Raw genomic sequence first — 17,248 nt, 5'->3', positions numbered from 1 at the left:
ACGGGTCAAAGGTGAAAGTTTACCAACGTATTATTAAATGTGTGAAAAATTTAAAATATTTTGTCATGTCAAAAGCCCCACGATTGGCTTATTGCGCTGCCATCTGTCCGCCACTCATACCAAAGAAGTCACCAAGATTATAAACCTTCGAAGACTGAACCATTACGGGTTTCGCCGCCCTTGGAAAAGTTTGGAGATACATCTAATATAATGTTTGAAATGTGTTCGATATTTAAATATATTTATTAAACGTTGAACTGAAATTATTTGGAATCGAGAGAAAGAAATAAAATTAGAATAGAAAAAACACATCAAAAAACATTATTGGTTACATTCTGCATAGACTAAGTTGGTGATGAGTCCAGAGGGAACAATCCCCCTGTATCCCACAAAAATATAAAAACGTGATTGTTTTTATAAGTACATTTAATTTATATGAAACCAGCAAAAATTAACAGAGATTTACTTTTATATTACACATTACATTAAAGCTATTATTTCATTATTATTATCATATTTACTGTCCACTTAACCGAGGCTTGAGACACGCCTATAATTAAGTTTCGTTTTTTCTCTATCGTTTATGCAGTTAATATCAGTGAATATAACGCAGGCATGGCACAGTGGCTAGCAGTAAAATATATTATTGGTGGTTTGCGTCCCGTTGTCGAAAAAACAAAAAACGTGCTGTAGTTCTTTATCAAATTAAGAACGGTCGTGTGCGTTTTTGTGCTTAAATTTTAAAATGAAAACGGGAAAAATATTCTTCAGTGTTTAGAGTAAAATAATGTTGATTATTGTTAGACCTAAACAATGTATTTATTTATGCAATTATCTTAAAACGCCGCCCTATAGTTAATAAATAACGTCAACAGATGCCATAAGATGTATTTCATTCAACCGCTTCAAGTTCGACTACAAAAGAATTTTGTGTAATTGCTAACAAACCTACTAACATACAAAACTAAAATAAATTGAACATGTTGTATTTACTATATAACAATATATTTCAGTTATTGTTTACATTAAGATTATATCTAGTTTCACTGATTAACAGTTTTAGTAAGGCCTCTGTATTCTTAAAATAGAAGCTATAAAAGATACATATCTATAAAATCTGAAATACACAAAGAATATTTTTTTGCGTATTTGTAAAACTTTATCACTCACGGATTACGAAATTTACATACACAACATATATTTTAATAAACATTGTTATTGGATTACACGTGTCCAGTTAGTAGTTTATAGAAACATGTCTACATTCGTACGGCCTGGAGTGTAATACAGTAATTATAATATATTATAATCAAAAGTTTTATTTTACTAATTCTAAAAAATAAATAAAATGAAAGGCGTTACTTATTTTTTATACGATATTACTGAAGTGACGTGTTCAAAATATTTTTGTGATTTTTAGGAGTCCTGTCTGCCCTACGTAAACACACAAACTGATATAAGTGCGTAGATCACTGCTCACAGTAAACAGCGAATGTTACACATACATAGAAAAGATGTTAAAATTCTTAAAACGATAGAGTATGCAGGTTTACTTGAGTGTAACCCACTATGCTTTCCCTTCCAAGCAACTGGTTTCTCAGCGAGCGAAGTACAAATAGTTCGCTGTTATTTTTCAAAATACATCAATAACGTAATTCACTTAGCGTTAATAAAATACCTATTAGCACTCATAAGATATACGTCAACCTAGCACGTTCATGACACCGATCTGCCTGTTAGGGTTCGCACATCTCACACTTTCGAAGCCATACTCGGAATTCGTTTTCAACTTCAACCCATTTTCCCTTAACAACAAATAAAAATCGCTTTTACATTCATAACAATTTGTTCTTAAGACAATCTTATTAAATTATAAATACGAATCGAGTTGCATTACATCTTCTATCATACCATACTTACTGTAAGGGCCAAATAAATGGTCCTAATAATTTATTTCTGCGAATATAAACATAAAAAACACATTTAAAAAGTATGATTAAGAAAATAGATATTATTATATAATCTGACTTTACTTTCTCGTTTTGGCTTAATGAAGTCGAGATCTTTAATTAACCCACATTTTGTCAGTAAACCTTCCCGAGTTGTGAGATCAGTTTCAGCAAAAAAAATAATAACTCTACAATGTTTGTTAATTTAATCACAATAAATGTTTTAAGATATGTCAATCGCCTACTGTAAATCGTTCTATAAAAACTGATATTAATGCTAATTTAAAAAGAAAATTAAAGCAGATAAAGAAAGTATATTAAAACCCTACATTAACTACTTATACTTTAGATTGCCATCTTGTGCAAGTGGTTAATATTAATAAAGTTTCCTACTTTTAATTAATATAGTAATATTTTGTTCGTCGTGTTTTATACTCGCCAAACTAAAAAAAAAAAAAAAAGTAGACATGCGCATGTCTAAAGGGACGAGCAATTGGTGTTCATACTCTACACCAGAATAAATTATGTAAAAAATTACCTCAAAATATGTATTTTCATACAAAAGTGGGAGATACACATAAAAAACTCAATGCTATTATTAACTGCATATATAACTTTAAATACATATTTATCTCAAATGTATCGAAATATCAGCCTTACATCTGTGAGGCTGTTTTATTAATTTAGGTATGTGAATAATATTATATTTCGTCAAATAAATTATTCAATATTATACAGCGGACTAAATGTTTAATCACCAGAGGTTAAATTGAAATAAGAATCTGTTACTATACGGTGAAGCAAAACGTACTCAAAACCCTACAGATATAAATATTACCGCTATAAAGAGGCCTAATTATATTTCTTTACGCTGACAAGCCTCGAGAAAGTGAAACTGCAGTCCACAGCAGATGGTTCGGCCAATCAAAAATGCACTGGCCTCTACGTCACAGATTTTCTTTCAAAGAAATTTTTACCACACAGGTAGTCATATTTTAATGTAAAAGTTGCAGGAAGCATCCAGTAACAACCGTATGTGATTATTTTATTTTCGTCACGTTTAATATCTATGGTGGACAATGTCGGCTTAAACACAAGAATAACAAATCAAATTGCAACTAATACAAAGACATGTTATGTCGGCTTACTTTTATTGGAAGCCATCAAGCACGTGATTTACGTACATTGTTTTATGATGGCGAGCCGAAGACAATATCTTCACTGAAGTCACAATCACAAGTACATCAAGAAGGCGGTAGAAAACTGGGTTTACATGCTCGTAAGAGCGTGCATCTCTTATTGTTGCGCCCTCTTTCTTTAAACTAAATCTGTGTTAAATTTAAAGAAAAGATCCCATATTGGTCTTTTAATTAAGTGCAATAAATATTGTTTTTTAGTACAGGTAAACTTAAACTGCATATGGCAATATGTTTCTGACGCATCATAAATATAAAGATGAGAAAAATAAAAATTACCATGATAAACTTTCCATTATTACAAAGAATCTGTTTCATTTTTGTTAAGTATACATGTTTGCGTTTAGCAAGTCATTTTGCATCACAACATTTTAACTTATTCTAGGCCTCATAGTCTAATATTCAACGTAAAAAGCGGCAAAGTCTGAAACGTCGTTCATTATGTGACTGCAACAAGCCAGTAGGTTATTAATGTTGTTCGCAAATCACAACAGTTTAAAATTGTACTTAATATTAATGTCAGTTACATTATATATTTACATCTTTCTTTTTTAGGGAAACAGAATTCGTCTAACAAATATGGGGAGAGAGAAGGTCTACAGCAAGACGTTTAGTAAATTATCGCAGTTTGTATTAATAACAACACACCATAAACTAGGATAAACAGATAAAATACACACATACGCAACATCATCATTAGCCACGTTTTTTTTTTGCTTGTCCCTGCATGGGTGGTTGAGATTAAATACAATAGTCCACTTCGAGTTGAATGTTAGAAAGGTATACCACAGTTCTGTTGCGTGGTTCTTGTATAATAATATTTGATTTTTTTGTCGGCTTTTCACAACTTTTGTCCGTTTTGCAGAAAAATGTGGATAAAAGGAAAAATATATTGACTGATTTCAACCCAGATTTAATTTTTTTCCTAGGCCCGTGGTATTTGAAACTGATTACGTTTTTTCTCCATATTGGAATAAATATAAGCAACTGGTTGGTTGGGTTCTTAACATTTCCACAGGAAAAAATACTAGCAATGTTATAATTTTCATTTTCATTTAAAATCTTAATGTTGCAGTGAAATATTAAAACCAGCTTTTTCTCTAGTAAAAAAAAAACAAATGAAAATGTAAAATCTTACTGAAAGAGGGCGCAAAAATCACATACTTCATTCAGCCTCCTGACGCCAAGAGATTTATATTCCTCTTATCCTTAACTGAAGAATTAAACGAGTAGTTTCCAGTGTAAATGAGGGGTGACTGTGGTGTATAAAAGTGTCAGGGTACGTTATAGTTTAAATAACTAACATACTGTACTTCACAGACGAAGTAGAAACGTAACGTGATACCTGTTCCTCTAGTGTTACTGGAGTAAACTAACATTTGTATAAACACTAACACACACTTAACAAACTAAATATATTTACGCATAAAACTGCCTGACAAGTAGATATTATTTCAACCCACGACTAATATCAGTAATATACTTATAACAAAACACTGGAATATCAGACTGTTCTATTTTTTATTAATTTCTTTAACCGGTTTCGTTACTTCAAAGGTAAGTCTGCAGAATATAATTTTACTGAGAATCTATAACAGAAACATCCAAATACCATTTTAAACTAAACGTAAGTAATCTAAATACATATATTCCGAATGTGCAATCATATACTACACTTCACGTATAAATTAAGTATATAAAAAAGCTAAAAAATAAATAACATTAAGGTGTATCAAGTATATTTCCCTTTTTAAATTAAAATATCACTCTTATTATACATACTTTCTTTAGGCCTAAAAATGTAATTTATTTATTATATAATTTCATACCTCTAACTTCTCTGTTTTTCCTGTCAGATTTCACGGTTTTCCAATGCCTGCTGATTTCACGCACCCAGTTACTTCTGCCCTCTTACAACTACCTACTTAAAGTGGCGCCAAACAATTTTAAATATTTGTATAAAAATAATTGTTTTACGTTGCATGGCCATAAAAGAAAACATAAAAATGTGGTTCTTTTAGAATTTTGTCAAAATACATTTCTTAAAATGTTTGATAGCATATAGTGTTTTTTTTATCGAGATTAATAACATGGAATTTACGAATATTTATCCTTAAGGTTATCTGATTCACCAATATAAAATTCATCACACATTACATTTTCTAAAAAGATATATTACGTTATTAGAATTGAAAAAAATGGGTTATTTTTAGAAAAATGAAATTTATTTATTATTGTTCTACATTATTTTTGATAGTTTTCATATTACCTAAATTACATAAAGCACAGTTATTTCTTTCTGAAAACTACCTTCTCTATGAAAATATTTTTTTAGGTTTGTTCAATGATCTACACAAATTTTTTAAGCTGCGTCCTTGATAAAATAATAAAATGTTATTATCCTTTACTACATCTTTCAGTTTTTATCTACTATTTGTGGACAACAGAATATATTGTTATTCCAGTGTTTTGTTATTCGTATCTAGAGATTAATCTTTTTGATGTTTCACATATTAAACATAATTTTATGAAAAATTTGTCAAACTAAAATATATTTATTTACTGATTAAGAAGTCTCACGTTTGGATAATAGCCCTCTGTGAAGCTTTTCCTTAACGAAAACCAACACCACATCCATAAAACAGATAAACAAGTAATGATGTCATAAAACTCTATTTGTTTCTTTTCGACACAATGTTTCGCTAAGTTATCGAGCTTCAAGTACATTTAGAGCTTAAAAAGGTAACAGAAAAGATGAATAAATATAAATTGTTAAAAATAAAATAAAAATAGAGATTTTGCCCCACGAGCGAAGCAAGTTAACCTTTGAAAATCATTGTTGTAAATGGCGCCATTGTGACATGCAAATTATATATGTATATTAGGTTCACAAGTATGTATACTACGTGGTTTATTCTCCTGAAGATGGTGGAATTATTTCCACCGAAGCGTGTAGAGGTTTTAAAGTTTTTAATCTTATATTTTTAAAGTTCACAAATAAATTACTGGGCAAGTAAAAAAAAACAGCGATGTCTCGTTTTATTATTTTTATTTGAAATGTTTGCACAAGAACCGTCTATTTTACGTATCAGATTTGGGAATGTCTGAAGCTAATGGTATAAGATAAAATACCAATTTTTAAGCGGTCTTACAAAACACTGGAACTTTGACAGTAAGCAGCTAGGAGTGTAAGTGATTTTTTTATTTCCTAAATATAAATTATTTGCTTTTTCTTTTATTTCTGTTACGCTTTCCTTTACTTTTCGGCCCGGCATGGCCTAGCGCGTAAGGCGTGCGACTCGTAATCCGAGGGTCGGGGTTCACGCCCGCGTCGCGCTAAACATGCTCGCCCTCCCAGCCGTGGGGGTGTATAATGTGACGGTCAATCCCACTATTCGTTGGTAAAAGAGTAGCCCAAGAGTTGGCGGTGGGTGGTGATGACTAGCTGCCTTCCCTCTAGTCTTACACTGCTAAATTAGGGACGGCTAGCACAGATAGCCCTCGAGTAGCTTTGTGCGAAATTCCCAAAACAAACCTTTACTTTTCGCACCGTGTACGAGCTAGGGGGGGCAATAGTAATACATTATTAATTATATGGTCTTAACCTACGTCAGTGACGCGACTGTGGTGTTTCGGTGCTTCGCTTCTTAGACTAAGTCAATCAGTGTTAGAAATTTTAACATATCGACTTGCCTTTTTCTCTAGTTATTCAATTACATAACATGGATTTAATTGTTAAATTTCTCGTATTTACATTTAAAGAAAAAACTGCATTAGAGATGGTAGATTATATCCTACTGCAATATCTAATTTGTGCACATGACAAAAATATAAAGGAAGTCAGGGTTGTTAGGTTAGCTTGACATTTTAGTTAGCACAGTTTAAATCGATTCCCGACACAAACGGGAGGTTTGAACAGAATCACAGAACTCTCGTTACAATATTAGAATAATAATAATAAGCCATTGAAGAATAATTTATTTGAATGTTCTAGGCTATGAACAAAAATATTAGATAACAATATACACACTAACCTGTACCGGTAGCGTAATTTTATGTCACTAATCTCTGTTTATCCAATCAAGAGCGATGAATATGGCTTTGACGCGACAGCAACGATTGTCCTTGTTGCCGTCATCACTTCATACGTGCTGTTCAATATTCTTAAGTTATCGAGGGGCGTGCGTAGTTGGAAAGAGGGTAACAAAAGTTTTGATTACCATACTTCAAAATAAGTGTAAGAAATTGTCAGTGACGGTGAATTACGAAAATTAAAGGTTTGTGAAATACAAGTCTCCTTTTTGTGGAAATGGTGAAGCGTGGATTGGGTTGAATTATTTATATTTTTATAAGACTTTTCTGTTCTTTACAGAAGTCGGAGTTACAACAAGGTAAGAATAGGAATAAAAATACAATGCTGTTTCATTCAGAACATTTATAAATGTTAAACGGAAACAAACGATAATGAAATTGGTTCCGACTGGCCTCGTAAAACTTTCTTTAATACCGACCGTACAGCACCAACTGTATAGTACGTTTTCCATTTTTTTGTGTCTAGATATAACAAAATTTCAGACAACAAAATTACAATAACAAATTCCTAAATAAATTGGGTGGGGATTTAAATATCAGACAAAAAAAATGAAATAAATTGGTGACCATTATGGACTTCTGTCCACTGGTATCTATATTTCCGTAATATTCAATAGATATAATTAAGAGTTAACCCAACAGTTTGAAATTTCAGCAACTTACTGAAATAAGTCGAAAAGAAAAGTTTTAATTAATAAAACTTTAAATTTAAGAAATCTAACCATTCGTCTAATGAGTGCTAACAATTTCTTAAATAAAAAACGTAGTTAATATATTGAATTCAAAATACACTAACTTTGACGTATGGTAAACAGTAAAAATTAATAAAAATATTAATAGAGGGAGATGTTTATTATTACTTGTTTGAGTGTAAAACCGACTATTAAGTTTTCACCAGCTGCTGGTTAATTAATTAATTTTAGTTACTTTAAATAATCTGACGCTTATTAGGTTTTGATAGTAATACGAAGTTATCAAATATTTAATGTAATAACGTTATACTACTTTTAATTATTAATGTATATTTAATTATAATTAAACAATAATCGGTTATAATACTGGGTTTGTGAATGTGATCATTGCCCGGAAAAAAATCCAAATATGTTTTCTTATTATTTCAAAAAAAGTTTTCCATTTATGATAAAATAATCTTTCACTTCTGTCGTAATTGGACGAGAAATGTGTTAGAGTAATAACACCAAAACTGACCTTGCGTTGTATGACACCTTATATTAACATTTGTCTGTGAGAATTCCTTCAACGTGTAAACATACGTTACCCGTGGGGTTTGTTTAGCCTATACAATAAATCATTAAATATATGGTATTTTGACAACACAAATTTCTCGATGTAGAGTAGAAATAAATCATATGTACGTGTTGTCATTTATACACATTGTTAAAGTTATTTCAGTAAATGGTATCTTAACAGTATAACTATTGACTGTTAGCAAATATTTATATCTGCCATAATTCTTCTTTTAAACAAAACAATCTTACTAGTTAGAAGTGATTCAACAAAGTATATATTTTTTATCTCATCTTACAATAATCAGACTCGTAATGACCTTGGACGGGTTACGTTTACAGAGACACGGGTTTAAACACTGCAGAGATGAAACGCCTGTTATAATGTGCTAAACAGTTCGTCTGCTTAATTAAATATGTTTGAACATTTGTGTTTACCTTAAAAGTATTAAGGGTTCAGCACAATTAAAAGTCTGACATATAATAAACATATTAGTTCCTGACAGGGATAAAAACTGGTGATGGAACCGTTGAATTAAAGCTGTTACTTACTAGTATTATTCTGATTGGAAGAAAAAGTTCCATGATAAAAGAAATGTTGTGGAGTTAGAAATGATTGACGTGACATATTTGCCACAAAAAAAAAAAAAAAAAATGAAATGTTAGTGTTATAAGTACCCAAATGTTTGATATAAAATGCTGCCCTCAAGTGGTACAATGGTGTATCTGTGGACAACTGGGTTTTCATTTCCGTAATACCACAGATAGCCTATCGTGTAGCTTTGTGTTTAACTAAAAACAAGCAATTTTAAGTAATACGCCGAGATATCAGTCTTAGATTATTCGTTTCTTCTGCTACATTTATTTAAAAAATCCATATTAATATCATAAGATGACGACGTATCGTATATTGCACGATAACATATTGTATATTTAATAATATCGTAAGATTGCATATACATGTAGTACAGTTTCGAACCTAATTAATAAAACAAGTGAACTTTAATGTTTGCTCGAATTTGTTTCTGATACAGGGGCAGAGCTACACAAGAGCTATCTGCGTTAGCCATCTTCAACTTTGAGTGATAGTAGCTTGTCAATAGTACCTACCACTAACTCTTGGGATAGTCTAGTTCAGGGGTGTGCAACAGGCGGCCCGCGGGCCACAACCCGGCCCGCCAAGCCATTTAGTGTGGTCCTAGTTGTTGTAATCTAACCATGTGGCCTGATCTGTAATCCAACGCAAATGGAATATTTTTAAAAGCATCGATCCTACGGGATTCCCAGGCTTCGACTCGACAAACTTCTAAAATTATCTTTGCTAGAGAGGAGCAGGCCGAATTCGATTGGTCGGCCTCCTTAGGGCATGAATAGGTGACGTGCACTAGCACTATTGTCTACGACTCAACGTCATGTCCTGAACCTCGCCTTCGCCCGCTGGCGACAATTTTCCCTAACCTCTGCTGTCCGTCATTCATTATTGGTGAACATTTTATTACCTTTTACAGTTACTACAAGAGATTGAAGGTAAATTGATTATTATTTAGCATATTGTTGTGACTTTACTGAATTTATTTACATTTTTGCTTTCAGATGCATCTGATTCTATGTACAGTGTGACCTCGTTATTCGCGGGGGTTACATTCTTTACCCTCCCGCGAATAGCGAAAAACCGCGAATATTGGATGCAGTTTTAAAACGTATATGTATGCGATTATATACTATATGAAATGCTTCCCAAACACTAATGATACTTATACTCATTGATGCAGTAATAATGTAGCAATATTGCATACTGTTATGTATTTCACTAAATTGTACCGTGCGTTACCGGGCTGTGCTTTGCTGTTTGCGTTGTTGGGGAAGCTGAGGCAGTCAGCCAATAGCAGTCCAATCTTGTTTGGTGAAGACGACAATTGATAAAAACGGCTTGATTGAGTAAATACAACAGAAATCTCCTCGAAAAGCCCTTTCAGTCTCTGTGACCTACAAAAACGCAGTTCGCGCATAACCCGCGAATATGCGGGGCCGCGAATGGCGAACCGCGAATAGGCGAGGTCACACTGTATTTTGCTATTCTCAATTAATTTAAGTACCGGAAGGCTATGATCGGGATGCCAATTTAGAAACATGTGTTTCTGTCCATAAGAGGTTCCATGTGTAAATAAATTCTATGTTTTTTCTACTTTGCTATTTTCGTGAGAATAATTTTTGTTTTGATTTCAGGGCTAGTAAAATGTCAGCAGTTAAGAAACGAAAAATTGATGATGAGGGAAGGTTATTCAACAGTGAATGGTGCACAAAATATCTTGTTGTCCCACATAATCAAGGTGTTGTCTGCCTCGTCTGTCAAACTACAATTGCAGTCATGAAAGAGTACAATATTAAGCGACATTACGCAACTAAGCACTCCTCCCAGTTTGATGAAATTGTTGGTCAGGCACGAAAGGACAAAATTGAACATTTAAAACATCCATTGAAAAGCAACAAGGTGTTTTACCACTTTCAAGAAAAATTCAGAACTGGTGACAAAACTGAGTTTTAAGCTTTGTGAATGTATGGCAGAAAAGGAAAGCCTTTCAGTGATGGAGAATTTATTAAAATTGTTTAACAATATTCACAGAATATGCATGTCCAGAGAAAAAATATTTGGTGGAGCAAACTAGCCTTTCCCGCTTTACTGTCTCACGCAGGACAAAAGATCTTTCAGAGGACATCAAAGAAACTTTGAAAGAGAGATTGAATTCGTGTGAAGCTTTCAGTCTGGCTTTGGATGAAAGCACTGATATCAATGACACATCCCAACTTGTCATTTTCTTCAGAGCTGTTACTGCAGGCTTTGATGTTTTCGAAGAGTTTTTAGATATGGCAAGCCTTTCCTCCACAACCACAGGACAGGATATTTGTGAACAAGTGCTTAAGGTTGTAGAAAAGTTTGAACTGAATCCTTATAAATTATGTGGTGTTACAACAGATGGTGCTCCTTCCATGACAGGTAGGACAAATGGATTCACCAAGAAATTTCTAACTGCAATTGGAGCACAAGACGTAGTTGTAAGCCATTGCATTATTCACCAAGAGAGCTTGTGCACCAAAGTTCTGGATTTTGCAGAAGTCATGAAAAATGTCGTCCAATGCGTAAATTATATTCGAACACGAGGATTAAATCATCGACAATTTAAAACTTTTTAGATGAGCTGGACAGTGAGTATTCAGATGTTTTGTACTTCTCTGCTGTACGTTGGCTTAGTAGAGCTGCTACTTTGAAGAGATTCTGGAGTCTGCGAGAGGAGATTAAGTTCTTCATGGAGAGCAAACGTCAGAATGTGGACTTCTTGAGCAATGAGAACTGGCTGAATGACTTAGCATTCCTCACAGACATTACACAGCATCTGTCTGATTTAAACTTAAAACTACAAGGGAAAAGTCAACTTGTGAATAAGTTGTTTGAGCATATTTGTGCTTTTGAGAAGAAATTGGAACTTTTCCAGGTTCAGTTGAGAAGAGCCATATTGACCCATTTTACATGTCTTGCAACCAGGAAACTGGAATTTCCTAATCTGGATTGCACCAAATATGGAACCAGTGTACAAAAGCTGCGTGATGAGTTTGCAAACAGATTTCCAGATTTCAGACAAACTGAAATTAGATTGAAATTGTTCGCTCAACCTTTTGATTTGGCAGTGGAAGACAGTCCTGATGATTGCCAAATGGAACTCATTGAACTGCAGGCTGACATGGACACTAAAAGGAAATTCTCTGAAAACAGTTTGCTAGACTTTTACAAACTCTGTGTACGTGAAAAGTTTCCCAATTTGTCCCGTCATGCACAAAGAATTGCCTCCCTTTTTGGTAGCACCTACTGCTGTGAGCAATTTTTCTCCAAAATGAAGCTCATCAAAACCAAATGTAGAAGTCAGCTGACTGATGAACATTTGACCAGTCTGTTAAGAGTGGCAACCACTTCTGTCAAAGCTGATATTGACAAGCTCTGCAAGGACTCTAAATTTCAAGTGTCGCACTAAAATGATCACTCATGCAAAAATATAAAATATTATTGCTTGCATTTTGAGAATTTCTTTTAATTTATTGTGCATGTACACGAATAAGCTTGTTTTTTAAGTGGCCCCGCTTGATTGATGAAGTTGGTTATATGGCCCATCGACGAAAAATGTTGCACACCCCTGGTCTAGTTGCTTGATGGGATTTACCGTCACACTCGTAAGGAGTGTCAAACTGTGGAGGACAGTTATCAGGCACAGTAACCACAAACCCTATTGAACCACATATTTACAGTGCACGCTAACCACTAACCCTATTGAACCACATATTTACAGTGCACGCTAACCACTAACCCTATTGAACCACATATTTACAATGCACACTAACCCTATTGAACCACATGTTTACAGAGCACAGTAACCACAAACCCTATTGATCTACATATTTACAGTGCACGCTAACCACTAACCCTATTGAACCATGTATTTACAATGCACACAAACCCTATTGAACCACATATTTACAGTGCACACTAACCACTAACCCTATTGAACTACGTATTTACAATGCACACTAACCCTATTGAACCACATGTTTACAGAGCACAGCAACCACAAACCCTATTGAACCACATATTTACAGCGTATACTAACCACTAACCCTACTGAACCATATATTTACACTGCGCATTAACCACTAACCCCATTGAATTATGTATTAACAGTGCACACTAACCACTAACCATATTGAACTATTAGATACACTAACCCTATTGAACCATCAGGTACTCTAACCCTGTTAAACCATTAGAAACAGTAACCACTAAACCTATTGAACCATCTGGTACCTTAACCACGCACCCTATGGAACTATCAGTACACTGACCACAAACCTTATTGAACCACAAATTTACAGTGTACACTAATTACTAATCCTATGGAACCATCATGTGCATTAACCACTAACCCTACTGAACCATCAGACACACTAACCCTATGTAATCATGAGGTACACAAATCCACATTCTTAACTTTTGTGCATTGCAAAATAAAAACAAAACGAATGCATCCTTTTCAGCGCGTGCGAGTTCCACTCGATGACTAGCGCCTCACAAAAAGACAATATCTCCATACAACGAATAAATAATCTTTCAAAAAAATTAAATACATAAAAAAGTTATTTCTAGCTATTTATGTTGCTCAACTTTGAACACAGGATACGTAGAGCACTCAGCACGTTTTGTGCAAGTTTATGTTCTCAGGATCTTCCATTTTCCCCCACAACAAATTCCTTGGATTTTCTTATCAAATACACGGCATTGAATTTATAGATCCTGCCCACTAGATGATCCAGTTTAAAGGGCATTTGTAGATCTCAGCTACTAGGTGGCTCTGTTTAAAGGGTGTTTATAGACATCAGCCACTAGGTGGCTCTGTTTAAAGGGTGTTTATAGACCTTAGCCACTAGGTGGCTTTGTTTAAAGGGTATTTATTGTCAAGTGTTGTCGTCTTGTTTCTTCTCATCAACGTCGTAACTATCGTCGTCATCAGTCGTAATCGTATCTCTGCCTCCTGGACTTCTGTCAGATCTCGATACCAACCATGTTACCAGATATGAGTTAACTGATCTCAAAGACAGAAAACTCTTGTATGAGTTTTGGTGACATGAGTTTCTGAACTGATGTTGAGAGCTTTACATGTGCATCAAATCTAGAGAACAGATCACTGATGATTTGGTCAATAAAAGGAATGGTTATTAAAGTAATTCTTTATGGAACTACATTCTACTATAAAAGGAATGGTTATTAAAGTAATTCTTTATGGAACTACATTCTACTATAAAAGGAATGGTTATTAAAGTAATTCTTTATGGAACTACATTCTACTATAAAAGGAATGGTTATTAAAGTAATTCTTTATGGAACTACATTCTACATTTTCACGCTGGGCTTGTCATTGACTAAATCGTGGCATGAAAACATCAGATTTGTTTTCAGTATTAGTGATTGAAGATACGATGTGAATAATCATCTTTGTCCACTTCTCGTGAAGCCAATTTTTTATAGTATTGTTCTGTTAGGGAAGGGCCCTAGCCAGCATGGTCAGGTAGTTAAGACGCTCGACTCACAATCGGAAGGTCGCGGTTTCAAAATCCCCGACTCACCAAACATGCTCGCCCTTTCAGCTATGGGGGCGTTATAACTAACGGTCATTCTCACTGTTCGTTGGTAAAAGAGTAGCCCAAGAGTTGGCGGTGGGTGGTGATGACTAGCTGCCTTCTCTTTAGTCTTATACTGCTAAATTAGGGACGGCTAGCGCGGGTAGACCTGCTGTAGCTTTGCGCGAAATTCAAAAGCTAACTGTCAGGGAAACACCAGAAAACCTTTCTTGTCTTGAATCTTGCAACTTCATATATGCTTCTCAGAAATAGTAAAGTGAAAACTGCAACTCCTTTAAACAAAAAATAATTCGAAGGATTTCAATATTTTTAGATAAACCTTTTGAATTTTTTTATACCTTCAGCAGTGTCTAAAGATTAGTATTTAGTTCTAGACTACGTGATTGTTAGTTTAGCAATAAAGAGCGTCTATTGGCGAGTTCTGAAGTGAATTTATCGTAGACTGTACTATAATAACAGTATAGAAGAATAATTCTTGTCAGTTGTATTCTATGATAACTAAACCAGCCTGTGCGCACTTTGCAAAAAAGAGGTAATTATTTTTAGCTCTGGATACAACTGTGATAACCAACAGTGTAACGAACATTAGTGCACATGTTTTATTTGTTTTTAAATAAATTATAATAAAACAAGTGGCTTGTGTGCTGTGTGTTTATTGTTGAAATTTATTGCCAACAAGTCGCAAACACCTATTGTAAAGAATCCGGCCTACGAAAACCTGACAGTAGCAATAGAAGTTTAGGATTCTAATTTGAGAGTGTTAACAAAAGCCATTGCATCAAACTGTTTCAAGCCAAAGAAAAAAACCGCTTCGATGCTTCGTCAGAAGAATTTATAGTATGTAGAGAACGTTAAATACAATAAATAGTTTAATATAACATAAATACAATAAATAGTTTAATATAACATAAATACAATAAATAGTTTAATATAGCATAAATACAATAAATAGTTTAATATAACATAATTATTTTTACATCACAAAAACAGGGATTTTGAAAAGACCCCCCTGTGTACATGTAATGCCGAGCAAAGTTCAGGTCTTAATTATAAGTGACATTTTTGATGGTTACACTCCAGTGAATGTACTGTATTAGTCCGATTATAAGACTGCTTTTGATTAATAATTACGCTGCAAAATACGTAGTCTTCTTATAATTGCGGCCGACCACAGCCCCCTTCCCCCTCGTCTAGCCTATCTCATTTCTGTCCAGACAACACGGGTCTATGTATATGTATATACACCAAATGTTCTGTCCAGACAACACGGGTCTATGTATATGTATATACACCAAATGTTCTGTCCAGACAACACGGGTCTATGTATATGTATATACACCAAATGTTCTGTCCAGACAACACGGGTCTATGTATATGTATATACGTCAAATGTTCTGTCCAGACAACACGGGTCTGTGTATATGTATATACACCAAATGTTCTGTCCAGACAACACGGGTCTGTGTATATGTATATACACCAAATGTTCTGTCCAGACAACACGGGTCTATGTATATGTATATACACCAAATGTTCTGTCCAGACAACACGGGTCTATGTATATGTATATACGTCAAATGTTCTGTCCAGACAACACGGGTCTATGTATATGTATATACGTCAAATGTTCTGTCCAGACAACACGGGTCTATGTATATGTATATACGTCAAATGTTCTGTTCAGACAATATGGGTCTATGTATATGTATATACGTCAAATGTTCTGTTCAGACAATATGGGTCTATGTATATGTATATACACCAAATGTTCTGTCCAGACAGCATGGGTCTATGTATATGTATATACACCAAATGTTCTGTCCAGATAACACGGGTCTATGTATATGTATATACGTCAAATGTTCTGTTCAGACAATATGGGTCTATGTATATGTATATACACCAAATGTTCTGTCCAGACAATATGGGTCTATGTATATGTATATACGTCAAATGTTCTGTCCAGACAACACGGGTCTGTGTATATGTATATACACCAAATGTTCTGTCCAGACAGCACGGGTCTATGTATATGTATATACACCAAATGTTCTGTCCAGACAACACGGGTCTATGTATATGTATATACACCAAATGTTCTGTCCAGACAGCACGGGTCTGTGTATATGTATATACACCAAATGTTCTGTCCAGACAACACGGGTCTATGTATATGTATATACACCAAATGTTCTGTCCAGACAACACGGGTCTGTGTATATATATGTATATACGCCAAATGTTCTGTTCAGACAATATGGGTCTATGTATATGTATATACACCAAATGTTCTGTCCAGACAACACGGGTCTATGTATATGTATATACACCAAATGTTCTGTCCAGACAACACGGGTCTATGTATATGTATATACACCAAATGTTCTGTCCAGACAACACGGGTCTATGTATATGTATATACACCAAATGTTCTGTCCAGACAACACGGGTCTGTGTATATGTATATACACCAAATGTTCTGTCCAGACAACACGGGTCTGTGTATATGTATATACACCAAATGTTCTGTCCAGACAACACGGGTCTATGTATGTGTATATACGCCAAATGTTCTGTCCAGACA

Source organism: Tachypleus tridentatus, chromosome 6 (genome assembly GCF_004210375.1).
Source record: "Tachypleus tridentatus isolate NWPU-2018 chromosome 6, ASM421037v1, whole genome shotgun sequence".
NCBI classification, from domain to species: domain Eukaryota; kingdom Metazoa; phylum Arthropoda; class Merostomata; order Xiphosura; family Limulidae; genus Tachypleus; species Tachypleus tridentatus.
Note: the sequence above shows the minus strand (reverse complement) of the source record.